This window comes from Manis javanica, chromosome X (assembly GCF_040802235.1).
Source record: "Manis javanica isolate MJ-LG chromosome X, MJ_LKY, whole genome shotgun sequence".
Taxonomy (NCBI): domain Eukaryota; kingdom Metazoa; phylum Chordata; class Mammalia; order Pholidota; family Manidae; genus Manis; species Manis javanica.
In genome coordinates this window covers 56,317,880-56,344,814 of record NC_133174.1, presented here as the reverse complement: position 1 = coordinate 56,344,814, position 26,935 = coordinate 56,317,880, and positions in this window count along the sequence as shown.

Below are 26,935 nucleotides of genomic sequence, written 5' to 3'. Positions count from 1 at the left end.
ATGAAAAAAAAAGCATTGGCTGGGGGTGCAGAAGAGGTTTCTGGTCCTGGCTCTGCTGCCAGGTTTCTAAGGCTCTTTTCCTGCTCTGGGCCTCTGTTTCTCCATCTGTAACCTGAGTGAGTTGAATTAGAGGTCTCTAAGGTCTATTAGAGCTCTAACATGCCCTAGTGCCTTGATGTTCTCTGTACTAGGGCTGGCTCAGAAACGCTTCCTCTCTGCAGAAGTAGGATATGCGGGAAAGTCACCTCTGAAATAAATGACAGAAGTTCCTTTTCTCTGTTGTAAATCTCAGACTCTCCTTGTTCTTTGCCTTCCTAGAACCAGTGTAAGGGCAGAGGTAGAGGACAGTGGGGCTGGGTCTTTGAAAGCTCCCCTAGTGAAGGAGGGCTGGGGCCACAAGAAGTGTCCAGGGATGCGGTGTATTTCAAGATGCAGAGGGGTGGCTACTGGCAGGAGTGCAAAGAGTCATGCCTGCCGTGTCCCCATAGCCTATCTCCAGGAAGGTCTTTTAGGGCAGTAGCAACCTAGTGGAAGTTTGAACATCTCTGGAGGCCAGCAAACTCTGCATGTGTGCTCAGAGGATGGGTGTTATACATAAAAATAGCAAAGTTTTCTGAAGATGCTTTTATTCACACTTTACATAGGATTTTAAATATGCTTATTATTATTATTATTACTATTTTATTAAGAGTGGCTTAGGGGATTAGTGGGAAATTATAGGAGGCAAAAACCTGCCACTCTACCCTGAGCTGGATTTTAATCCTGACCTTGCCACTAGTTTCCCTGGGTGATCTTGAGCAAGTCACTTCCCTTTCCTGTGCCTCATTTTGCCCATCTGTACAATGCTGGAGGGGCAGCAGGTGGTTTCCATTGTGCCCAAGGCCTACCTAGCCAATTGTCACAGGGAACAATGCCAAGACCTTGAGCCGTGGAGGAGCTGTGGAAAGGCAGGTCAGTTCCCCATTCATATTCCAAGGAGAACAAGAGGCCAGGATTGGGAACTCAGTCAGGGAAACATACTAAGTCTTGATTTGAAGTCATAAATGGGAAGGGACTTGCCTAAAGTCACAGAGTAAGTGGGTGGAGAGGCAAGCCCATACCGGGGTCTTCTGGGTCCCAGGCTGGCACTCCTCCATTGTCCCCAACCCATAACAAATAATTTACTTCTGGGGGTTCTAGAAAAATGGGTGGGAACTCAGAGAACTCTCAAGATCCACAGCTGTGTCTGAGAAGGTTAAATTCCCAGCTGGAAGCATTCAGTGAGGCCTCCAGAAACCGGGCAGTCCTTACAATTTGCAAATAAGTACTTTAGGCCACAGGAAATGATCCCAGACCACAAGGCCCCAGGATTGCACCAGAACAGTCCTGCCTGTGTGTCAGCCATGGTGGGAGAGGCGGTCTGAGGTAGGGAGGGAAAAAAGCACCCTACAGGTCTCAGCGTTAGGCCCAGCTTCTGTCATTTCACTAGCCAAGGAGCCTTGGGCAACTTATCCCGTAGCCGCATTTGTGAAATAGTAATATACACCATAGCCTCTCATTGGGTTGCTAGAGGAACAACTGGATTCCCAGATGTGCAAAGGCATCCCAAGAGTCAGATGCTGCCTAGGCCTAGAGGGGCTGTTGTGCTCTACGAATTGCTGCTTGTACTCAGGACCTCTGGGTAACTTCAGAGGTCACCCTGGAGGTGCCATTGCCTCCGTGTGAGGAGAGTGGGGAAGGTGGGTGATTATCCTGCATGTGTGTGTGTGTGTGTGTGTGTGTGTGTGTGTGTATCTGGGGCGGGCATTAACACATGTCCATGGGGTGGGGGAGAGTGGAGCTGGGGGGCTGTGGAGCAGCCATTCTTGTGGGGGCTGAACAGAGGGGACCTGAGACAGAGCTGAGGCCGTAGGCAGCAATGCCATTTCACAAAGCCCCCAAATCGCTGAGCCCCATCACAACTACAGCAGTACACCCAGTACACCGGACCGGGAAAGAGGGGCAGGGCCTATGGCCTTTTCTCTGGGAAGCATCTCCTTCCAAGACTATCCTCGCTAGAACACAGGATTTCCATTTCAGTGCTTCCTGGCAAGCTGCCCTCCCAAGAAACCTGCTAAAGGCTCACAGAAAAGCTTTTAAAAACACATTAATTACAAACAATTCCTCGGCTTCTCCTGATTTCCCTCCACATAGCACTGGGGACAGCCGGACAGGCTGGGCCGGGGAGGGGCAAAGGAGGGGAGGGGTCTCTCAAGGGCTGTGGCAGCTTTGTGTGTGAAAGCCCGGCCTGAATCCAGCATGCAGCACTGACCCAAGGGGGCCAAGTCTTGGGCTCCTGCTTCGTTTTGGGTGCCCAAAGGCCTAGCTGGGCTTGGGTAGCTGGGAGAAGCTGTGAAAGCCTAGAGTAAGTTCCTGGGGAACAAAGGCAATGGGTCTCCAGGGAGCCTGTTGTAAATGAGGCCAGAACAGGGACTTCAGGGGGGCACTGCCTGCCCTTAGCAGACTAGGCCTGGACCCCAATGCCAGTCCTAGACTGTGCCCTGCCCTCAGCTGCCACTGGGCCCCGTAAGCCAAGTCCCTGTAGCCTGTACAGCCATGGGGGCTGAGTTAGGTCCATGAAGGATGGATTCATTCCCTAATTCCTACCTCTGGCTCTCCAGAGAGGGAGTGGGATGGCAGGTAATGATTGTGGAGCTTTCCAAGTCCAACAAAGCTCTTTGCAATGGCTCTTGACAGTTCGGGTCTGATCTGGGAGTGAGCCTGGGGTGTCTTGGCTAAAGTTTGGCTTGCTCACAGCAACTCTACAGGCAGGGCCCCAGCTCTGGAGAGGTCATTCTGTGCCATTAGGAAGCTGAATGAAAGGAACCCCATTAATCTGTTCTGACTGGCCTCAAGTAATGTCTTTGTGAAGGGGATGCGGTGCCTTGGGAGAAGGGAGGCACTATTTCATGCTCCTCAGACCTTTGTCTCATAATAACAATAATCACCAGCCCTTATAGAGTTTGCACTGTGTGCCAGAAGCAGTTCTAAGCAATTTACATGTATTGCCTCATTTAATCGTTTCAACCAGTCCTGTGAGGAAGAAACCGAGGCACAGAGAAGTTAAGTGACTTGTCAAGGGTCACATGGCTGGTAGGTAAAGAAGCTGGGTTTGGAACCTAGGTGGTATGGCTCCAAAGTCTTAATCACTGTGTCAACCATGATTAGTGCCAGCAATTCCATGCTGTACTCTCACGTACAACAGTTCCCTGAGTCAGACACGGTCATCTCCATCAGGCAATGAGACAAGAAAGATGTAACGGGTTATGTGCACACCTTTCTCGAGGCCCTTCAATTGGTAAGGGACAGAGGTAGTATTTCAAAACCTAGCTCTGCCTGCTTCAGGACATGCTGACTTCCCTGAACACCTTTGTCACTGTTACAAGCGTTCTAAGAATTCAGATGCAATTATTGTATCTGTTGGGTACTTACCATACACAGACATTTTTCTGTTTTACATATTTCATTTGAAACTTATACCAAACATGTGAGGTTGGGGGTGTTCTTCCCATTTGCAGATGAGAACACTGAGTCTCAGATACCTTGTATACCTTTGTCTCTCCCCGCTCTAGGTGGGCTACCCCCAAACCATCACAGCATTCACATACACATTTATTTGGGTAAGAAACCTTCCCAGCCACAGTCCCATTCTCCTTAGACTTCCAGCTGGAAAGAAATGGGGCATGTTGGAGACTTTATGTCAATTAAATGTTGGAGTCCCAGCTCTGTCACTTGTGAGCTGGGTGACTTGGGGTAAATCACTGCCTCATCTGAGCCATGGCTAACTCATCCTAGGTATGTGAGGCTAATCAAATGGCAAAATGGAATGGGAAAGCATTTTATAAATTCTGGAGGACTGTACAGAGGTAAGTTGGGGTTCTGAGATGAAGGTACCCACCTCTGGGTTAGCATTCTGGCATGACCTCATTGTATACATGTCCAACACATGCACTGGCACCACTATTGAAACATATATACCAGCACTGGTAAGTTTAAGCTTCAAGCAGATGGGTGGTGGTGGTGGTGGGGATGTCCTTGCCCCTGAGTGGGCTCTCCTCCAGACAGAGCATCAGCTAGCTTCTTTAATACTTCCTTCTAGGACAAGATTTCAATACCTCCTCCTGTAGGCAGTTTAGATAAAGTAGAAAGATCATGGGGTTTAAATCCATGTTCTGCCTATTTATAGCTGCGTGATCTTGAGCAATTCCCTTTACCTCACTGAGCCTCAGTTTCTTTATCTGCATAATGGAGATGATATTATTACTATCAGGCTGGTCTGATGCCCAAATGAAAAGTACTAGGCTAGGGGCTAGAGATGCAAAGATAAATAGAGCCCAGTCCTTAATATCAAGTAGCAGGGGAGGAAGGTCAAGCAGTAGGCAGATGGTCTCAAATGCCATGATGGAATTTAGCCAGGCCTCTAGGGACTCAGAAGAGGTCCACTTATTTTGGTCTCAGAGAAGGTGGCTTCACAAGGATGGTAATGTGAGATGGTCCTTGAAGGGGGAATAAGAGCTAATAACAGCTAACACTCATGTAGCACTCAATATGTGTCAGGCACTGTTCTAAATGCTGTATAAGCATGATCTAATTTGCTCCCTTATGAGATTAACACAACTTCATGAGATAAAAACAGTTGTTATCCCCTTTACATATAGGGAAACTAAGGCACAGAGAAGGTAAGTGACTTACCTATCTTGGCAGTCAGGCTCCTGAGCCCACAGTATAAACCACCACACCAATCTGCCTATGTGAGCAGGAGTTTGCCAACTGAAGAGGAGGCTGAGAGTATTGAGTGTGACATGAAAAAGCACAGTGACATGCCAGGGCTAGGAGATGAGGTAGGTGAGCAGGAGCCAGATCCTATAGGGCCTTATGTGCCAGGCTAAGGAACTTAAACTCTACTCTGGAGACAGTGAGGAGTCATTGGCAGGTTTTAATTGGGGGATTACATGCTCAGATTTGTCTGCAGAAAAGGCCTCTCTGGTGCAGTGTAGAGGCTGGTCGGAGGAGGACACACTCTGGCGGCAGAGAAATGATAAAAATCTGAATCGGGGCAGTGTTTGCAGGTGTGGAATGCTTGGGATGGATTCCAGAGCTATTAAGGAGGTAAAATTGGCAGGTCATGGTAATTAATTAGATGTGAAGGGTGAGGTAGAGGGAGGAGCAAAGGCTCTAGCTTGAGAGTCTTGATGGATCATGGGGCTGCCCCTTGGTAAATGAAACTGACAGAAGTGTGGCCTGCAAAGTTCTATTTGGGGTGAGGTGGGTTTGAAGTGTCTTTGGAAATGACCACTGGGTGAATGTATACACTGACTGAAGCTTGTGGGTACTGGACTCGGCTGAGGTGACCTTTGGAATTCATGTGCTGAGAAGAGGTGGTGGAAGCCACAGGAATGGCTGAGCATGCTTAGGGCATGTCTCTGGGGAGGAGAAGCTTGAGAGCAGCACCTTGGGGAATCCAATATGTAAGGGGTGTGCTGGGGAAGAGGGTCCTGGGAAAGGGACTGACAAAAACCAGTCAAGGAATTAGGAGGAGGGCCGGGAAAGCCACATCTAAGTAGAAAGTATTGAATTGGGAGTAGAGATTTTCATGAAGCAGGAGGTAGTTACAAATATCTACTGTGGCTGAGAGGTCTGCTGAGTTAGGAGGAAACAGCATCCACTGACTTTTGTCATTTGATCTCTGAGATCAAGGGAGAGCTGAAGTAGGGATGGGAGACTAACAATAGTGGTCTGAGGTGACAAAGCAGGTGGAGAAGTTGGGACAGGCCTGTGAGCACCCTGGGGAACAGAGTTACTGAGCATCAGCTAGAGGGAGACACAGGGTCAAGGGGGAGCCAAGAACACAGGATGGGAAGGCTAGGCCCTTCCCTTCTAGCTTCTTTGCTCCCTGCCCCCCCATCCTCAACTTGGGTCTCTGCCCTGGACATGCCGGGCTTTGTCACTGCCTTTCAAAGTGCCGGGCCCTCCACCTTTCCTCAGGCTCCCTAAAGTCTGCAGCGGCAACCTCCTTTGCTTGGCTCTGGAATAAGCCCCTGGGAGAGCCGATGAGGCAGCAATTAGACCAATTGCAACGGCCATCCGCTCACATCTCTGTGCCAAGGCAGGCCTACTCGCACCCTGCCAATCTCTTCTGGGCCAGCCTTACCACCTGGTCCCCCACCTGTGTGGCTCCCATGGAAGCCATCAATGGAGGGGCCTCCAAGGAGCTGGAGGCCACGAGATGGCCTTGTTAACCTCTCTGGCCTCTGCCTGAAGTGGGTGTCTATGCATTCAGGAAGTGGGTGCAACCCTACCAGCTCTGGGACAGGGCCAGTGCTCACCCATTTAAGGCAGGGAAGGTGGAGTAAAAGGCAAAAGCAGGATCAGGATTCCCTTCCACTGCCCCGCCCTTCACTTCTCTTGTGACTCAAGATGATGCCCCCATTACGAGGCTCCTGTGTGCCCCCTTCCACACATCTTCAGAGGATTCCAGCTCCTGGAAATAAATCTGCCTTTGTATGTGGGGTTCGTCCTTTTGGGCCTGAAACATCTGCCTGCTGTGCTCTGTTGCTGGTGGGTCCTGAGTTTTCCAGAGGCATTTCAGCCTCGATAGGAAGACTTCATCACCCTGGGAGTCAACCGTGTCCCAGCACTAGCCCCAGCTAGAGCATACTCTTCTTTCCATTTCAAGCTTGTACTCCATGCCTTTGACTACACCCTTGCAAAGCTGATATGCCCTGGAGCTATCGGGAAGTGTTCATCTCAACAGTTTTTGGTAGAATTAAGGCTATGAATACCTGAGTCTACTCTGTATTGAAAAGAGTCACCCTCCCTCCCTTTTTCCTTCCATAAGTATCTGGATTTCTGGCTCTGTGTTAGGTCATGGAGAAGCAGAAATGCATCAGAGATCACCCCTGCCATTATGGAGCTCACCATCTGGTGGAAGATACAGACTTTTCCACTGACAATTTGAATGTCTTATTTAGGCTTCGTGTTTTGAGATGGTTCAGAGTACAGGGAGGGGGTGCAAGAGAGGCAGTGATGAAATTCTAGCTGGGCACCTGGGAGACATGCAAGATCAGGAGCTATGCGAGAGGTAGACACAGAGGTTGAGGAAACAGTGGGAAGAGACTTGGAGGATCACCATGGCCTGGTGTTTTTTGATGGATGTGGCTTGGGTTCTGGGTACATGGTACAGATGGGGGACACTGAGCTATAGAAAGGATGTCCTTCCCCAACATTTTACCCCTGTAAGGTGGTGGTGAGGAGGCTGAGGAAAGCTTGAGGACTGGGGTCATCACATTGGCTGTGGGTGCTGAGGATGGCTGGACTGGGCAGAGATGGAATGTATGGTGGGCTGGGTCCAGGCCATAGGTAGAGAGTAAACTGGTACCAGAGGCTTGAAACCCTTAGTCTTCTCATCTCTGCAATGGGACTAATAGCATGTACTGTATACACTTGATGTTTGGGAAAAATGACATCATGCCTATAAAAGGGCATTGGAAATGTGAAGCTGTGTGTCCATGCGAAAGATTGTTGTCATTGGGACCCCTCTTTCTGTCCTCAGGCTAAAAGCTACCACCTTCAGGAAGCCATCCGTGAGTGCCTTGAAAGCAGAGCCCATATCTGGTTTCTCTCTGAATGTGTGGGGCCCAGCCTCTGGTAGGATAGGCTCTCTGTGGACTGAGACTCACAGGCACTTGTGTTCAGCCATGCACACCACATGGCTGAACATACGAGCATGGGCAAGAATCTAGGTGCCCACACTTGGAGATGCCCCTGTGAGTACAGGTGTTCTCCAGCATGCCCCGCAAATGCCCACACTCACAGCTACTCCTCTCCCATGCACAGCCTGCCCACCACCACAAGCATGTGCCCCCTTCCAGCTTTCCTCTCATTAGTCTGTTGAACTCAATACCACCCACTCCAGTTTCTAGATGAAGAAAGTGAGGCTCAGAGAAGTGTCCTGCAGCCAGAAAGGCCTCACATGGGAGCCCTAGTGGGCACATGCTTTCCCAGGGCATGCCCTCAGCCCCATCTGTGCACACAAGCCCCCTAGGCTGACCGATTTCTGCTCCACATTGGACACCAGAAGGTATCAATTTAACTTTGGGAAGGAAGTGCTCACAGAACTGGTCACTTGCTGGGAGGGCAGTGCTGCAGGGGTCGGGGGGCAGTGGGTATTGCATTTGAAAAGAGAGGGGAAAAACCTGATCAAAACCATGTCACAAAGGAGGGGGGAAGAAGGGAGGGAGAGAAAGAGAGAGAGAGAGGGAGAGGTGTTTTCATTCACAAAGAAATCATTATGGTTAATTTAATTCATTGTAGTGTTTAATACAGAAAAGCTTTTCTACAGAGACTGGGCATCAGGCCAACATTTATATATAAATGGGTTTTATTTTAAAAGGGAATGCAGTGAGGGGGATAGACTGGGGTTAGCCCTCTCCCTCTCCTCTTTCTTTAGCTACCTTTCTGAGTCTGTGTAGATGAGGAATTGGGTCTCCCTCAAAGCAGAAACCTTCTACTCCCCACTCCTGTGGCTCAGAATTTCTCTTAGTTCTCTTCTTGAGACTCTGTTTTCTCCACTTTCTCAGGACTACAGGGAAACCCTAGGCTGGGCCTAACTCAGAGCTGCAATGAGAAATGAAAATCCTTGAATGCTACCTGTCTCCTAGCATTTGGAGATCACTTCAGCTGTCTTTTCACCATGCCAGATAGGGAGACCTTTTAAGAGCCCATCTCATTCTATTACAAACCATTTATCCAGTGCACTCTGCTGCCACATATTCATGGAGTGTTGGTCTGGGATCACAGCATACTGATGAACACACTGCCATGGGTTGAGTGGCACAGCCCTTAAAGGGACCTGTCCAAGGAGGCCCCCAGAGTTGCCTGCCCTCATTTTCTTCCTGGCCTTTTAGTTCTAGTAGCAGGGACACAGACACACCTGGCCAGCCTCTTTCCTCTTTCCTAGCACAGCCTGGCCCTGAGCGGAAGGACGCATGTAGGAATGAGGGGTCATGGAACCAATCTGAGCTCTCGGGAGAGTTGGCCTCCTTTCCCTCTATGCCACCAGGTACCAGGTTCAGCTTTCAGGGCCAGGATCCATATTTCCCCATGCCATAGAACTGCTCACACAAGATCCCATCATAAGGATAGGGTAACGAGCCCTAGAACACTGAACTAACATGCCCAAGGCCATGGCACTAGGACATAGTAGGGCTGGCATTCAAGTCTTGTGACCTCTGGACCTTATAGCTGACAAAGCCCCTGTCCCCTGACAAAGAGAACCAGATTAGGCTGGGTACTTGGCTCTCCAGTGTCAGAGGATGGGGCTTCTGATTCCACAGAGTGCAAACATCTCACTCAGATGGGCCTACCCAGCTACCCATGGGGCTCTCCATCTCCCATGGGGACGGAGCTGGTGTGCCCAGCAGACCAAGCATCAGAATGAGAGTGGAGGCCCAGTCCCAGGCCCAGCTGCAGAGCCCCTAGAGAAATACTAGAAGGGCTTGAGGCCAGGTTCCAGACCCTCAAGAGGGCCAGGAGTCCCCAGCAGTCCTCCTGTATATGTCCTCAGTTCTCCCAATGGCCTGGCTGGTATGTGGGGTATTTGGGGTTCAAGCCCAGTGCAGTCCCACATCTGGATCCCATTAGCTTGCTGCGTTCCTTCTTGGCCAGGAAGAATGTGTGCAACGCCAGAGGAGCTGCTGGACTGCGGACTTGCCTCTGGACTGACTATCAAAGCAGAGTGGCAGGCAGCTGGCTCCTAGGGAGGGGCTTCCCTGGCTCTCCAGCCTTCTGATGCCGGCTATTAGCTCCAGGGAGGACAGGGCCCTTTTAGCAGGCACTGGCTGCTGCGTACAGACCGAGCCAAGCTGGGGGTGCAGGGCTGTGCCTGAGCAGGCCCTCTGCTTCTGATTAGCTGTTTGCCCACTGCTCCTGCTTCCCTTTCCCCGCAGCCAGCACAGATGGGAGCTGCCCAGATGCTCCTCCAAATCCAAGGCTGTGGGCGTGGGGAGCGGGCCCTCCACCCCGAGTCAGGGCATTCAGAGCTGACCTCTGCAGACCGCTACCAGCTTCAGAAAGCAGGCATTGTTTTTTTTTCTTTCTAGATCTTCATTAGGGCCCTTTCTCTGAAAAGCTCCAGCCATAGCAAGCCTTCGTTAGAGGCGGTTAAATAACATCGAGGCCACTGCAGTCTTTCATAGCAAACCGCAGTGGTTATTAGTTCAGGAGCCAGGCCACCTGGGTTTAAATCTGGGCCCTATTACTTCTTAGCTCTGTGACTTGGGCCAAGTTACTTAGTCTCTCTGTGCCTTATGTCTCCCTGAAGCCTTCTGTAAAACTGCAAGAACAGTAAGTCCTCAGGTCATATGTTGCTGTGAGGCTTAAATGAGTTAACCCTTCTGAAATGCTTAGAAAAGTGCCTGGCACATAGTGAGCACCCAGTAAATGATTATTGTTCCAAAGTTTATTTACATCCATTGAGTCATTGGAGCCTGGAGCAACCCTGTGACCTAGTGCTTGCAATGGGAAGCTAGAGAGGTGATGGCCTTACCCTAGGTCACACAGCTAATAGAGGCAGGGTTGAGACAAAACAGGTCTCTCCTCCCTGCCACCTGCCACCTGCCACCTGTGTACCTCCTTGCATTGCCCATGATGGTTCAGGAAGGAGTTTTTACACAGGCTGAAATTTTCACTTCTGCCACATGGTTGATGGGTCAAGGGAAACAGGTCAAGGGTTTCTAAGTATTAAGTCCAGGGAATTGCTAATTGCTCAGGGCCATGGCTGCAGAGAGATAGCATAGACCTCAAAGCCAGTGGCCTAGAACTGCCTGGGACCCTGAAGAAACTCTCCCAGAGTCCCCCAGGACTCACCGCCCTAATGGAGCAACTCACCACTGGAAGTGAGAAGCTGGGAGTCCATGATGAAGCCAAGTGCCTGGAAAGGACTTGAGTTCTGATAGTTGTGCCCTGGCAGTTGTGGGTAGGGGTGGGTAGAAGTGCCACCAAAGTGGCTGATGGAGCATTGGGTAGTCAACTCAGACAGAGGACTAGGTAGCAAGAGAACACAAGAAAGAGCCTACCCTCTGGCCCCTTATCCCCCGGGTAGCCTGGGGTTACCTTCTGCTGTCTTCTAGTTCACTCCCCCTGCTTTCCAGGTAGCCCCCTACCCCTACTCCCACCATTCCTCAGTGATGCCAGAGAGGGTAGGAGACAGGTGAGAACTTGAAATTGGAGGAGTCCCTGCCCTTCTCTCCCTGGGCTAAGCCTTTTCCAGGCCCTGCCCACAGCCAAGGGATCCTGGCCAACCCTGCAGGGTGTGGGCAGGAGAGCCTCCAGGGAATGTGACCACAGGGCTGGATGGCACCAGAGGCCTCAAGCACCCTTTCTAAATTGAGCTCAGAGATTTACTGAGGATTGAGTTCTGCAGGCAGGAGAGGGAAAAGGGGGAATAAGAACAAGCTAAGAGGATGCTGCTGATATAGAGCTCTCAAGGCAGATCCTGAGGGGCTGCTCAAACAGCTGTGGCTGCTCCTCCCACACCACAGAGGTGGGCAGTGAGGACAGCCCAGCCTGAATCCTGTGTTCAAGTCCAGTTTTAGTCCCTTGGTAGATGACAGCACTGGACAAGTCACTCCCTGCCTTTGAGCCTCCAGATCCTCATCTGTATATAGAAGTAATAATGCCTACATCTCAGAGTAGAGGTGAGGATGGAGATGACATATGGAAATAGCTTAGCACATGGCCAGCACCAAGGGTGCTCAATAAGGATGATCCCTCAGGCCCCAGGTGACCTTTACCTGGGCCCTCAGCACAGACAGCTTTATTAGCCTGTGTCCCAGCTTCCCTTGCCATGGTCATTTGTCACTTTGGGGTTGCCCATGTCCCCTTCTTGCCCACCACCTACTGGTATCCTGATTTCTTTTTGAGAAATTCCCTTTCTCTGTTTTATGTGGTCTCAGTGGGAGATAATCTAAAGCAACTCTGGAGGTCCAGGGGGCTGGAGCATGACTCAATCTCATCAGAAAGAACACCCTTTCTTCAAACAAGTGCCCAGAGGAGGGGGGGTATTGGTCATGTTGGCTGCATGGTGCCATGGTGTCCTAGCCAGGACATGTGGGTTACAAGACAGGCAGTGTGCTTTCTGTTTCTCGTGCTTGGAGCTTCCCCAGCTTCTGCTCACTCTCAAGTCTACCCCTGCAGCACCCAGGAGTTCTGAGAGTACCTCTCCAGGAGCCTTGGTACAGATTCCCTTTCTGGTCAAGGTGACTCTGTTTCGTTTCTGTACGTGCCCTCCATACTCTCCCTTCCTCACTCCCAGCAGACGATGTGGGCAGACATTCTGTCCTCTGGTCCTACTTTCCACTCCACCCCAGTCCCTTCCAGGGCCTAGCATGATGCACAGAACACACACACACCTATACACTCCTGGACCCTGACTGGGGATGAGAGCAATGCTCTTCCAGAGGCCAGGCAGAGGCCTTCAGCTCAGGAAAACCCTGCTTTACAGGGGCAGGAGGAAGCCATCTGGTGTGAAGGCAGGGGTCTGGCAGGATGACTTCCAGAGGTGCTGGGCAGCTTCTGCTGGGGAGACCTCAGCCACTCTTGGGAAATGCATGTTCGATCCTAGCAAAGGCCTACCTCAGAGAAGGTGCTTGCTTACCTGCTGTCTTGACACATAGTTGTCCTACTGTTAGACTGAGAAGATGAAGGTCAGTGTGAAGGAACATCAGGCCCCCACCGGCAGGCCAGGGCTAGAGGAGCAGTGCTAGGGGCTGATTAAAAACCAGAACTTTGTTCTATGCATCTGCATACATGCATACATAAATGCAGAAATGTAGAACTGGTTTCATTTTTCACAAATGGTGTCCTACTCTACATGTACACATGTTTTACAGGTTACCGGTTAACCCCAACAGTAGGTGCGGGGCAGCTTTCTATTCTGTCTGTGTTGAGGTATTATTATTATTTTTTCTTTCTTTCTTACTATTTTTTTAATTTTGGTATCATTAATCTACAATTACATGAAGAACATTATGTTTACTAGACTCCCCCATCACCAAATCCCGCCAACAAACCCTATTACAATCACTGTCCATCAGCATAGTAAGATGCTGTACAGTAACTACTTGTCTTCTCTGTGTTGCACAGCCCTCCCTGTGCCTCCCCCCACATTATACATGCTAATTGTAATGCCCCCTTTCTTTTTCTCCTGCCCCCTTATCCCTCCCTTCCCACGCATGCTTCCCACTCCCTTTCCCTTTGGTAACTGTTAGTCCATTCTTGGGTTCTGTGATTCTGCTGCTGTTTTGTTCCTTCAGTTTTTTCTTTGTTCTTATACTCCACATACGAGTGAAATCGTTTGGTACTTGTCTTTCTCCACCTGGCTTATTTCACTCAGCACAATACCCTATAGTTCCATCCATGTTGTTGCAAATGGTAGGATTTGTTTTCTTCTTATGGCTGAATAATATTCCATTGTGTATATATACCACATCTTCTTTATCCATTCATCTACTGATGGACACTTAGGTTACTTCCATTTCTTGGCTCTTGTAAATAGTGCTGCAATAAACATAGGGGTGCATCTGTCTTTTGCAAACTGGGCTGCAGCATTCATAGGGTATATTCCTAGAAGTGGAATTCCTGGATCAAATGGTATTTCTATTTTGAGCTTCTTGAGGAACCTCCATACTGCTCCCCACAATGGTTGAACTAGTTTACATTCCCACCAGCAGTGTAGGAGGGTTCCCCTATCTCCACATCCTCGCCAACATTTGTTGTTCTTAGTCTTTTCGATGCTGGCCATCCTTACTGGTGTGAGGTGTTCTCTCATTGTGGTTTTAATTTGCATTTCTCTGATCATTAGTGATGTGGAATATCTTTTCATGTGCGTGTTGGCCATCTGGATTTCTTCTTTAGAGAACTGTCTATTCAGCTCCTCTGCCCATTTTTTAATTGGATTATTTGTTTTTTGTTTGCTGAGGTGTGTAAGCTCTTTCTGTATTTTGGATGTTAATCCTTTATCGGATCTGTCATTCATGAATATGCTCTCCCATATTGTAGGATACCTTTTTGTTCTATTGATGGTGTCCTTTGCTGTACAGAAGCTTTTTAGCTTGATATAGTCCCACTTGTTCATTTTTGCTTTTGTTTCTCTTGCCCCGGGAGATATGTTCATGAAGAAGTCACTCATGTTTATGTCTAAGAGATTTTTGCCTATGTTTTTTTTCTAAGAGTTTTATGGTTTCATGAGTTACATTCAGGTCTTTGATCCATTTGGAGTTTACTTTTGTGTATGGGGTTAGACAGTGATCCAGTTTCATTCTCTTACATGTAGCTGTCCAGTTTTGCCAGCACCATCTGTTGAAAAGACTGTCATTTTCCCCATTGTATGTCCATGGCTTCTTTATCAAATATTAATTGGCCATATATGTTTGCAGTAATGTCTGGAGTCTCTATTCTCTTCCAGTGTTCTGTGGCTCTGTTCTTGTGTCAGTACCAAATTGTCCTGATTATTGTGGCTTTGTAGTAGAGCTTAAAGTTGGGGAGCAAGATTCCCCCAATTTATTCTTCCTTCTCAGGATTGTGTTGGCTATTCAGGGTCTTTGACGGTTCCATATGAATTTTAAAACTATTTGTTCCAGTTCATTGAAGAATGCTGTTGGTAATTTGATAGGGAATGCATCGAATCTGTATATTGCTTTGGGCAGGATGGCCATTTTGATGATATTAATTCTTCCTAGCCAGGAGCATGGGATGAGTTTCCATTTGTTAGTGACCTCTTTAATTTCTCTTAAGAGTGTCTTGTAGTTTTCAGAGTATAGGTCTTTCACTTCCTTGGTTAGGTTTATTCCTAGGTATTTTATTCTTTTTGATGCTATTGTGAATGGAATTGTCTTCCTGATGTCTCCTCCTATTAGTTCATTGGTAGTGTATAGGAAAGCTACAGATTTCTGTGTGTTAATTTTGTATCCTGCAACTTTGCTGAATTCCAATATTAGTTCTAGTAGTTTTGCAGTGGAGTCCTTAGGGATTTTTATGTACAATATCATGTCATCTGCAAATAGTGACAGTTTGACTTCTTCTTTACCAATCTGGATTCCTTGTATTTCTTTGTTTTGTCTGATTGCTGTGGATAGGACGTCCAGTACCACGTTGAATAACAGTGGGGAGAGTGGGCATCCCTGTCTTGTTCCCGATCTTAGAGGAAAAGATTTCAGCCTCTCGCTGTTCAGTATGATGTTAGCTGTGGGTTTATCATATACGGCCTTTATTATGTTGAGGTACTTGCCCTCTATTCCCATTTTGTTGAGAGTTTTTATCATGAATGGATGTTGAATTTTGACGAATGCTTTTTCAGCATCTATGGAGATGATCATGTGGTTTTCGTCCTTCTTTTTGTTGATGTGGTGGATGATGTTGATGGATTTTCGAATGTTGTACCATCCTTGCATCCCTGGGATGAATCCCACTTGGTCATGGTGTCTGATCCTCTTGATGTATTTTTTAATTCGTTTTGCTACTATTTTGTTGAGTATTTTTGCATCTACGTTCATCAGGGATATTGGTCTGTAGTTTTCTTTTTTGGTGGGGTCTTTGCCTGGTTTTGGTATTAGGGTGATGTTGACTTCATAGAATGAGTTTGGGAGTATTCCCTCCTCTTCTATTTTTTGGAAAACTTTAAGGAGAATGGGTGTTATGTCTTCTCTGTATGTCTGATAAAATTCCGAGGTAAATCCATCTGGCCTGGGTGTTTTGTTCTTGGGTAGTTTTTTGATTACCGATTCAATTTCGTTGCTGGTAATTGGTCTGTTTAAATTTCTGTTTCTTTCTGGGTCAGTCTTGGAAGGTTGTATTTTTCTAGAAAGTTGTCCATTTCTCCTAGGTTTTCCAGCTTGTTAGCATATAGGTTTTCATAGTATTCTCTAATAATTCTTTGTATTTCTGTGAAGTCTGTCGTGATTTTTCCTTTCTCGTTTCTGATTCTGTTGATGTGTGTTTACTCTCTTTTTCTCTAAATAAGTCTGGCTAGAGGCTTATCTATTTTGTTTATTTTCTCAAAGAACCAGCTCTTGGTTTCATTGATTTTTTGATTGTTTTATTCTTCTCAATTTTATTTATTTCTCCTCTGATCTATATTATGTCCCTCTGTCTGCTGACCTTAGGCCTCATTTGTTCTTTTTCCAATTTTGATAATTGTGACATTAGACTATTCATTTGGGATTGTTATTCCCTCTTTAAATATGCCTTGATTGCTATATACTTTCCTTTTAAGACTGCTTTTGCTGCATCCCACAGAAGTTGGGGCTTTGTGTTATTGTTGTCATTTGTTTCCATATATTGCTGGATCTCCATTTTAATTTGGTCATTGATCCATTGATTATTTAGGAGCATGTTGTTAAGCCTCCATGTGTTTGTGAGCCTTTTTGCTTTCTTTGTACAATTTATTTCTAGTTTTATACCTTTGTGGTCTGGAAAGTTGGTTGGTAGGATTTCAATCTTTTGGAATTTACTGAGGTTCTTTTTGTGGCCTAGTATGTGGTCTATTCTGGAGAATGTTGCATGTGCACTTGAGATGAATGTGTATCCTGTTGCTTTTGGGTGTAGAGTTCTATAGATGTCTATTAGGTCCATCTGTTCTAGCGTGTTGTTCAGTGCCTCTGTGTCCTTACTTATTTTCTGTCTGGTGGATCGGTCCTTTGGGGTGAGTGGTGTGTTAAAATCTTCCAAAATGAATGCATTGCATTCTATTTCCTCCTTTAATTCTGTTAGTATTTGTTTCACATATATTGGTGCTCCTGTATTGGGTGCATATATGTTTATAATGGTTATATCCTCTTGTTGGACTTAGCCCTTTATTATTATGTAATGTCCTTCTTTATCTCTTGTTACTTTCTTTGTTTTGAAGTCTATTTTGTCTGATAATTGCAACACCTGCTTTTTTCTCTCTGTTGTTTGCATGAAATATCTTTCTCCAACCCTTGACTTTTAATCTGTGCATGTCTTTGGGTTTGAGGTGAGTCTCTTGTAAGCAGCATATACATGGGTCTTGCTTTTTTATACATTCTATTACTCTGTGTCTTTTGATTGGTGCATTCAGTCCATTCACATTTAGGGTGATTATTGAAAGATATGTACTTATTGCCATTGCAGGCTTTAGATTTGTGGTTACCAAAGGTTCAAGGTTAGCTTGTTTAGTACCTTACTGTCTGACCTCACTCACTTATTGAGCTGTTATAAACACAGTCTGATGATTATTCCTTTCCCTTCATTTTCCTCCTCCTCCATTCTTCATATGTTGGTTGTTTTGTTCTGTGCTCTTTTTAGGAGTGCTCCCATCTAGAGCAGTCCCTCTAAAATACCCTGTAGAGGTGGCTTGTGGGAGCCAAATCCCCTCAACTTTTGCTTGTCTGGGAATTGTTTAATCCCTCCTTCATATTTAAATGATAATCGTGCTGGATACAGTATCCTTGGTTCAAGGCCCTTCTGTTTCATTGCATTAAATATATCGTGCCATTCTCTTCTGGCCTTTAAGGTTTCTGTTGAGAAGTCTGATGATAGCCTGATGGGTTTTCCTTTGTAGGTGACCTTTTTACTCTCTCTGGTTGCCTTTAATACTCTGTCCCTGTCCTTGATCTTTGCCATTTTAATTATTATGTGTCTTGGTGTTGTCCTCTTTGGATCCCATCTCTCGGGAGTTCTGTGTGCCTCCGTAGTCTGAGCAACTATTTCCTCCCCCAGTTTGGAGAAGTTCTCAGCAAATATTTCTTCAGAAACACTTTCTATCCCCTTTTCTCTCTCTTCTTCCTCTGGTACCCCTATAATGTGGATATTGTTCCTTTTGGATTGGTCACACAGTTCTCTTAATATTGTTTCATTCCTGGAAATCCTTTTATCTCTCTCTGCATCAGCTTCTATGCATTCCTGTTCTCTGGTTTCTATTCCTTCAATGGCCTATTGCATCTTATCCATTCTGCTTATAAATCCTTCCAGAGTTTGTTTCACTTCTGTAATCTCCCTCCGGTCATCTGTGATCTCCCTCCGGACGTCTGTAATCTCCCTCCGGACTTCATCCCTTAGCTCTTGCATATTTCTCTGCAGCTCTGTCAGCATGTTTATGATTTTTATTTTGAATTCTTTTTCAGGGAGACTGGTTAGGTCTGCCTCTGTGTATCCTTTCTTAGGTGTAACTATCTTGGACTGGACCAGATTTTTTGCCTTTTCATGGTGATAGCCGTGGCTGTAGGCAGGTTGCGGGTGTGTCAGCTGGGAGAAGAAAGTCCTTTCCTGCTTGCTGGATGCCTTGCCCTTCTCCGCTGCCTGTGATGGCTACCTGCACTCCTGGAGCAGCCACTGCATTAATCTCCTAAGCTGCTGTGAGCGGGGTGTCTGTCAGAGCAGCACGGAGTCCTGCAGGGAGTGGTAGGCATGCCAGGTGCGCTCCTCCATGCTAGTGGCGACCCTGCCGGGCAGCTGTGTGACAGCAACAGCCTTTGGGTCTGGCCCAGGTGGCTGTGCATTGGGCTGGGATTCTGGTCGGCTCCTGGGAGTGTGCCTGCTCCCTCTGGCCCTGCTGCCGGTGTGCGTGGGGGTTTTCCGCACAGGCTTCTACCAGGCTCTGGCTTCACTGCTGCTGGTGCTCGCGAGCCGCCCCCGGGCTGTTCAGTCGCGCCACTGCAGGCTAGCACAGGCCTCTCCTGCAGCTTACGGATCTGCTTTTGGTTCCTTCCAGCACTCCTGCCCCCAGTGCACACTCCCACTCTCCTGCTACTGCACCCGTGTGTCGGGGTCCGTGCCAGTTGGAGGAATGATTGGCAGGCTGCCTAGTCCTGTGAGTGGCTTCAGAGCTGCACTGCTTCCGTTTAAGGTGCCTATGTTTCCCTGGTATTCCCAGCTGCTGGGACAACTTCATTCAGCTATGGGCTCCCTGTCTCTTTAAGACTTGCAGGAAGCACTCGCTTATTTTTTGTCTCAGATGCGCCAGTTGCAGGGACCTGCCCACAGGTTTTGCTTTTCCGTTTCTATACTATCCAGCACCCCATGCACCTTGTGTCTGTGTTCCAGGTGCAGATTTCTAGAGCTGGTTGTTTACCAGTCATGGGCTTTCACTCCCTCCCCGTTCCGACTCCTTTCTTCCCGCTGGTTTTTGGGGTGGGGAACGTTTGGGTCCCGCCTGCCTGTGGCTTGTATCTTACCCCCTTCTTGTGATGCTGAGTTTTTGCAGATGTAGATGTATCCTGGCTGTTGTACTGCATCCACTGGTGTCTCTTTTAGGAATAGTTGTACTTATTGTATTTTCATGAATATATATGTTTTGGGGAGGAGATATCCTCTGAACTACTCATGCCGCCATCTTCCCGTGATGCCTTTAGGGTTTTTTATGTACAATATCATTATCACGTCATCTTCAAATAGTGACAGTTTGCCTTCTTTACCAGTCTGGATGCCTTGTATTTCTTTATTTTGTCTGATTGCCATGGCTTGGACCTCCAGTACTATGTTGAATAACAGTGGGGAGAGTGGGCATCCCTGTCTTGTTCCTGTTCTTAGAGGAAACACTTTCAGCTTCTTGCTGTTAAGTATGATGTTGGCTGAAGGTTTGTGATATATGGCCTTTATTATGATGAGGTACTTGCCCTCTATACCCATTTAGTTGAGAGTTTTTATCATGAATGAATGTTGAATTTTGTCAAATGCTTTTTCAGCATCTATGGAGATGATCATGTGGTTTTTGTCCTTCTTTTTGTTGATGTGGTGGATGATGTTGATGGATTTTCGAATGTTGTACCATCCTTGCATCCCTGGGATGAATCCCACTTGATCATGGTGTATTATCCTCTTGATGTATTTTTGAATTCGGTTTGCTAATATTTTGTTGAGTATTTTTCCATCTGTGTTCATCAGGGTTATTGGTCTGTAATTTTCTTTTTTGGTGGGGTCTTTGCCTGGTTTTGGTATTAGAGTGATGCTGGCTTCACAGAATGAGTTTGGAAGTATTCCCTCCTCTCCTGTTTTTTGGAAAACTTTAAGAAGAATAGGTATTATGTCTTCTCTATATGTCTGATAAAATTCCGCAGTAAATCCATCTAGCCCAGGTGTTTTGTTCTTGGGTAGTTTTTTGATTACCGCTTCAATTTCATTGCTGGTAATTGGTCTGTTTAGGTTTTCTGTTTCTTCCTTGGTCAGTATTGGAAGGTTGTATTTTTCTAGGAAGTTGACCATTTCTTCTAGGTTTTCCAGCTTGTTAGCACATAGATTCTCATAGTATTCTCTAATAATGCTTTGTATTTCTGTGGAGTCTGTCGTGATTTATCCTTTCTCATTTCTGATTCTGTTGATGTGTGTAGATTCTCTTTTTCTCTTAACAAGTCTGCTAGGGGCTTATCTATTTTGTTTATTTTTCAAAGAACCAGCTCTTGGTTTCATTGATTTTTTCTATTGTTTTATTCTTCTCAATTTTATTTATTTCTTCTCTGATCTTTATTATGTCCCTCCTTCTGCTGACTTTGGACATTATTTGTTCTTCTTTTTCCAGTTTCAATAATTGTGACATTAGACTATTCATTTGGGATTGTTCATCCTTCTTGAAATAGGCCTGAATTGCTATATACTTTCCTCTTAGAACTGCCTTTGCTGTGTCCCACAGAAGTTGGGGCTTTGTACTGTTGTTGTCATTTGTCTCCATATATTGCTTGATCTCTATTTTAATTTGGTCATTGATCCATTGATTATATGGGAGCATGTTGTTTAGCCTCCATGTGTTGGTGAACCTTTTTGTTTTCTTTGTACAATTTATTTCTAGTTTTATGCCTTTGTGGTCTGAAAAGTTGGTTGGTAGAATTTCAATCTTTTTGAATTTACTGAGGCTCTTTTTGTGCCCTCGTACATGATCTATTCTGGAAAATGTTCCATGTGCACTTGAGAGGAATGTGTATCCTGCTGCTTTTGGGTGTAGAGTTCTGTAGATGTCTGTTAAGTCCATCTGTTCTAGGGTGTTGTTCAGTGCCTCTCTGTCCTTACTTATTTTCTGTCTGGTGGATCTATTCTCTGGTTTGAGTGGTGTTTTGAAGTCTCCTAGAATGAATGTATTGCATTCTATTTCCTCCTTTAATTCTGTTAGTATTTGTTTCACATATGTTGGCCCTCCTGTATTAGGTGCATATATATTTATAATGGTTATATCCTCTTGTTGGACTGAGCCCTCTATCATTATGTAATGTCATTCTTTATCTCTTGTTACTTCCTTTGTTTTGAAGTCTATTTTGTCTGATACTAGTACTGCAGCACCTGCTCTTTTATCCCTGTTGTTTGCATGAAATATCTTTTTCCATCCCTTGACTTTTAGTCTGTGTCTTTCTTTGGGTTTGAGATGAGTCTCTTGTAAGCTGCATATAGATGGTTCTTGCGTTTTTATCCATTGTGTTACTATGTGTCTTTTGATTGCTGCATTCAGTCCATTTACATTTAGGGTGATTATTGAAAGATATATACTTATTGCCATTGCAGGCTTTAGATTTGTGGTTACCAAAGGTTCAAGGGTAGCTTTTTTACTATCTAGCCATCTAACTTAACTCTCTTATTACGCTATTGTAAACACAGTCTGTTGAGTCTTCATTTCTCTCCCTTCTTATTCCTCCTCCTCCATTCTTTATATGTTAGGTGTTCTATTCTGTACTCTTTTGTGTTTCCTTTGACTGCTTTCATGAGTAGTCAATTTTACTTTTTGCCTTTAGTTAGTATTTGGTTGGTCTGCTTTCTTTGTGATTTTGTTTTCTCTGTTGACATCTATTTAGCCTTAGGAGTGCTCCCATCTAGAGCAGCCCTCTAAAATACCCTGTAGAGGTGGTTTGTGGGAGCCAAATTCCCTCAACTTTTGCTTGTCTGGGAATTGTTTAATCCCTCCTTCATATTTAAATGATAATTGTACTGGATACAGCATTCTTGGTTCAAGGCCCTTCTGTTTCATTGCATTAAATATATCATGCCATTCTCTTCTGGCCTGTAAGGTTTCTGTTGAGAAGTCTGATGATAGCCTGATGGGTTTTCCTTTGTAGGTGACCTTTCTTCTCTCCTTGGCTGCCTGTAATACTCTGTCCTTGTCTTTTATCTTTGCCATTTTAATTATTATATGTCTTGGTGTTGTTCCCCTTGGATCCCTTCTGTTGAGTGTTCCGTGGGCCTCCATGGTCTGAGAGACTATTTCCTCCCCCAGTTTGGGGAAGTTTTCAGCAATTATTTCTTCAAAGACACTTTCTTCCCTTTTTCTCTCTCTTCTTATTCTGGTACTCCTATAATGTGAATATTGTTCTATTTGGATTGGTCACACAGTTCTCTTAATATATTCCTGGGGATCCTTTTATCTCTCTCTGCCTCAGCTTCTCTGTATTCCTTTCCTGCTCTCTGATTTCTATTCCATTAATGGCGTCTTGTACCTCATGCAGTCTGCTCTTAAGTCCTTCCAGAGATTTTTTTATTTCTGTATTCTCCCTCCCTATTTGCTCTTTTAGCTCTTGCATATTTCTCTGCAGGTCCATCAGCATGGTTATGACCTTTATTTTGAATTCTTTTTCAGGAATATTGGTTAAATCTATCTCCCCAGGCCCTTTCTCTGTGGTTGTCTGGGTAATGCTGGACTGGACCAAATTCTTCTACCTTTCCATGGCAATAGAGGGAGCTATAGGCAGGTAGTGCATGTGTCAGCTGGGAGAACAAAGTCCTTTCCTGCTTGCTGGTCACCTTGCCCTTCTCTACTGCCTGTGTCAGGTACCCGCACCCCTGGAGCAGCCTCTGGATTAATCCTCTAAGCTTCCATGGGTGGGGTTGCTTTCAGAGTATCCCAGAGCCCTGCAGGGAGTGACAGGCAAGCCAGGTGTGCTCTCATGCAAGAATGGCATGCCTTCGCGCCTTGCCCCAGTTTCTTCTGCCTGTGCCAGGCAGCTGCACACTGGCAGAGGCCTTTGGTTCTGGCCTGGGTGGTTGCACTCCAGGAGGAGATTCTGGGTGGCTGCTGGGAGTGCAGCCGCTCCTGGGCTGCTTCGCCTCTGCCGCAGGCATGCGCGGCCGCTCTCAGGCTACTGATCTGCTGTGTCAGGGGCTGCTGTGTCAGGGGCTGTAGGCTGCTTATCACTGTGAGGGGCTTCAGAGCTGTGCTGCTGCCCAGGGGGTTAGGGTGCCTGGAGTTCCCCAGGGGTCCCAGCTGCTGGGCTGAGTGTGCCAGCACGATTCTGTCCAGCTGTGAGGTCCCTGTACTTTTAAGACTTTCAAAAAGCACTCGTTTTCTATTGTCCCAGGGGAGCCAGTTGTGGGGACCCGCTCACAGATTTTGCTTTTCCATTTCTCTAATATCCAGCACACCGCGGACTGTGTGTTTGCACTCCCAGTGTGGATTACTAGAGCTGGTTGTTTATCAGTCCTGGGCTCCCACTCTCTCCCCACTCTGACTCCTTTCCTCCCACCAGGGAGCTGCAGTGGGGGGAGTGCTCGGGTCCTGCCGGGCCGTGGCTTGTATCTTACCCCCTTTGTGAGATGCTGAGTTCTCACAGATGTAGATGTAGCCAGGCTGTTGTAGTGTATGCACTGGTCTCTCTTTTAGGAATAGTTGTATTTGTTGTATTTTCAAAAATATATATGGTTTTGGGAGGAGATTTCCATTGCCCTACTCATGCTGCCATCTTGGCTCCTCTCTCGAGGTATTCTTTTGAATATCCTCATTATATCCCATAATATGGACTAAATTTAAGTTTATTGAACCAGTCCCCTAATGATGGCCACTTAGGTTGCCTACAGTTTGTCCATCTTAGAAGCACTACAATTGTGTGGATATCATTGTGCATGTGTGAGTACTTCTGTAGAATAATTACCCAGAAGAGGAATGCTGCATTAAATACTTATATTTTATCTTATTACAGCTTTGTCCCCCCAGCTAGACATAAGCTCTGGGTGGACAAGGTCAAGGTCCTGCAGGGAGGGAGAGAGATGAGAAAGAGATCAAGGAGGCAATTATGGACACCTTCTGACTTGCAGGTAGGAGTATGTTTATTTTCCATCTGGTTCTCCTAAGGTTAAACATCTTCAACACCAGTTCTGGCCTTCTGAGAACACAGGGCAATGAATCAAGAGCCATATTCCTAGACCTCTGGATCAGGCCCACATGTAGGCACACTACAGAGGAATCCTGGCTTGGTTGAGCCAAGGTGGGAGCCGGCATCCTCCTTCCCCACATTGAGCTGGGATAGGCTCACAGGCAGGATATTTGACTAGCACCTCCCCTCCCCTCCCCTCCATGTGGCCCCTGGGACCTGTATTGCTTCCAGCCTGGGGTCCTTCCATCTCCCTCTCTACTCATCTGCTGGAGATCAGGATCTCAGCCCTCCTCCACCAGGGCTGCACACCTTAGAAAGCAAGCCCAGGCATGGTAAGGCATAGAGTCTAAAGAACTTGAAAAGTGCAGAGCCCACTGGCAGCACCTGGAAGGGAGTGGGTGGGGTATGGGCCAGAAGCTGGTGATTTTCCTTAATAACAACTTGGAGCCCCAATTCATTGGCAGCACTGCTTGCATGAAAGCCAGCTTGCACATCCTCACCCTCCTCCCTCCTGGAGGAGCCTTCATCTTCAAAGCTTTTTGGGAAACAGTTAATTAACCCCCCCCAGTTCTATCACCTTCCCAGAAGGCTGCTGATTCCCTGATCTTCTTGGGGTGGGGAAAGGGAAGGGCTGGCAAAACTGAAGCCTAGAGAAAAGGTGTAGAGCTGGGACCCAAGTGATCCCAGACTCTTGGACCAGAAGCTTGCCTTCCTTTTCAATTCCCCCAGCCCCACCCCTCAAGTGGCTGGTGGTATCCCCAGAGGCCAAGCCATACAGTCCAGGGGCTAGCAGTTAAAGAGCTTATCTTCCAACACAGTTTTGCCTAAGTCATATCATTTCTCTGTACTTTGGTATCCTCATCTTTAAAACAGAGATATTAATAGCACTCAGTTGTCAGGACTATGGGGACAATCTAATGGGATATGGGAAGAGCAAATACTCTGGGAATGGCACGTCCAGATAACTAGTGGAGGAAATCAGAAGCACCCAGGGGCTGTCTCCTGGACAGAGGGCATGGGTGGGGCTGAGTAGAAGAGATGGGCCCGAAGTGGGCAGTGGATGATGAGTTGGGCCCCTTGCACTCTGAGAACAGGGTCTGCTGCCCAGCACTGGGAGAGGGAGAGAGGAGCTGACAGAGAACAGGAGGCAAGAGCCTTGTTCCCTGGCACCTTCTCTTCCTTGTCTTCACCAGCTCTTTTTCCTCCATGTTTTCTCCTCACACACACATACATTTATCTCTACATTTGTGTGTATTTGTGTACAAGGACACCCAATGGAGCTAGAGCAGCCCTGAGGGATATCTTGTAACTTCCTATATGGCTACGCACATAGCACCCAGGCAACAAAGATGCCCTCACCAGGGGTACCAGTCTAAATGAAGTGAGAGGGGGATGAACAGGAATAGGTGGTGAGCTTAGTGTTAAATGGAACGGCCTCCTTATGGAAGTCTACTTTCCCCATGCTTGTTTTTCTGATGTGTCTCTTTCTTAGGGTAAATGCCACAACTCTCCTTTTGTTTTGGTTATTTCTCACCTGTCATCTCTCCCCTATGAGATTGGAAGCTTCCCTAGGGCAGCAACAGGGTCTTGTTTCAGTACACTGGGAATCAGCATATACTGTATATGACCATGATGCCACGAGGGGAGGGCTTTCATGTTGATACCCAAATGTGAAGGCAGCACTGTCTTCTGTATTTTACGCTTACAGCAACTGAGGCATACAGTGAGGAAGTGACTTGCCCAAGGTCATGCAGCTAAGGTGAAGCAGAGCCAGGCCCTAGCCAAAGCCAGTGTTTCTCCTCTGCCCTTTACAGCACACTGCTTTTTCTCTGAGAGTTTTGGGGCCTCCCTGGGCTGGGCATGGAAGCTGGGTATGGTCAGCACCTCTTCAAGGGGCTCAGCAAAGCTGGCAGCAGCCTGACTTGGGGGAGTACTTGGCCCTCAGATACCTATATCCACTGTGCCTCTTCTGTGCAAGGAACTCAGAGGCAGCAGCCATTATCCCCCACTCCTCCCTGCATACCGGGTGGCTGGGGAGGATGGAGGCCCAGAGAGAGAAAGTTCTGGCCACTGGCAGCAGAGCCTAGAACAAAACTAGAACTGAGCTGGGCCCCAAGGGGTGACCTTGGAGAGGCTGAGCTGGGCCTGCTGGTATGCTAGCCTCCTCCTTGGACACTGGCCTTGGCAGCAGGAATGAGCACTTGCAGTGCCAATAAGAAACAGCCTCCCTGAAGCCAGCCCCTGTGGGCAGAGAAGGAGGCAGCCTGGCGCCTGCTAGGAGGGGTGGCCAGGTGACCAGCCCTCACCCTGGAGGAGGAGGGGACTGAAAGTACAGAGCAGCAGGCTTGTTTCTCTGGAAGGGAAACCTTCAAACATAAATTGGTAGTCGTATGTAATTAAAGTAATTTACTTAAATTTCTTAAGAGTGATTAAGCAACTCTGGCTGTTTATTGTTGGTAATGACTTCCCCAGGGGATGAGCACACTTGGCAGGGTGTAATAGGGATAGTCACACCAGCTGGTTCCTGAATCCTTGGCATAGGGGGTGGATCTGGGAAGTTGGGGGTGCTGGGGAGGCTGAGATGCACTAGGAGAGCTCAACATCAGGCAGGCTTGAGTGTACATGGTGCTCAAGATATACCAGGAATCCTCAGCCACAGATGCATGTGTGGACATGCTCACTCATGTCTACAATGTACACAAGCCATCACACAGAGTCCCAGACCTGGACATGTGTGTGTAGAATTCTCCTCTGCTACACAGAGGAAGAGACCAGGGCAATCATGCCCCTGGAGACATAGCAACTTGTATAAATCAAACATGTGGTAGTCTTCACACATG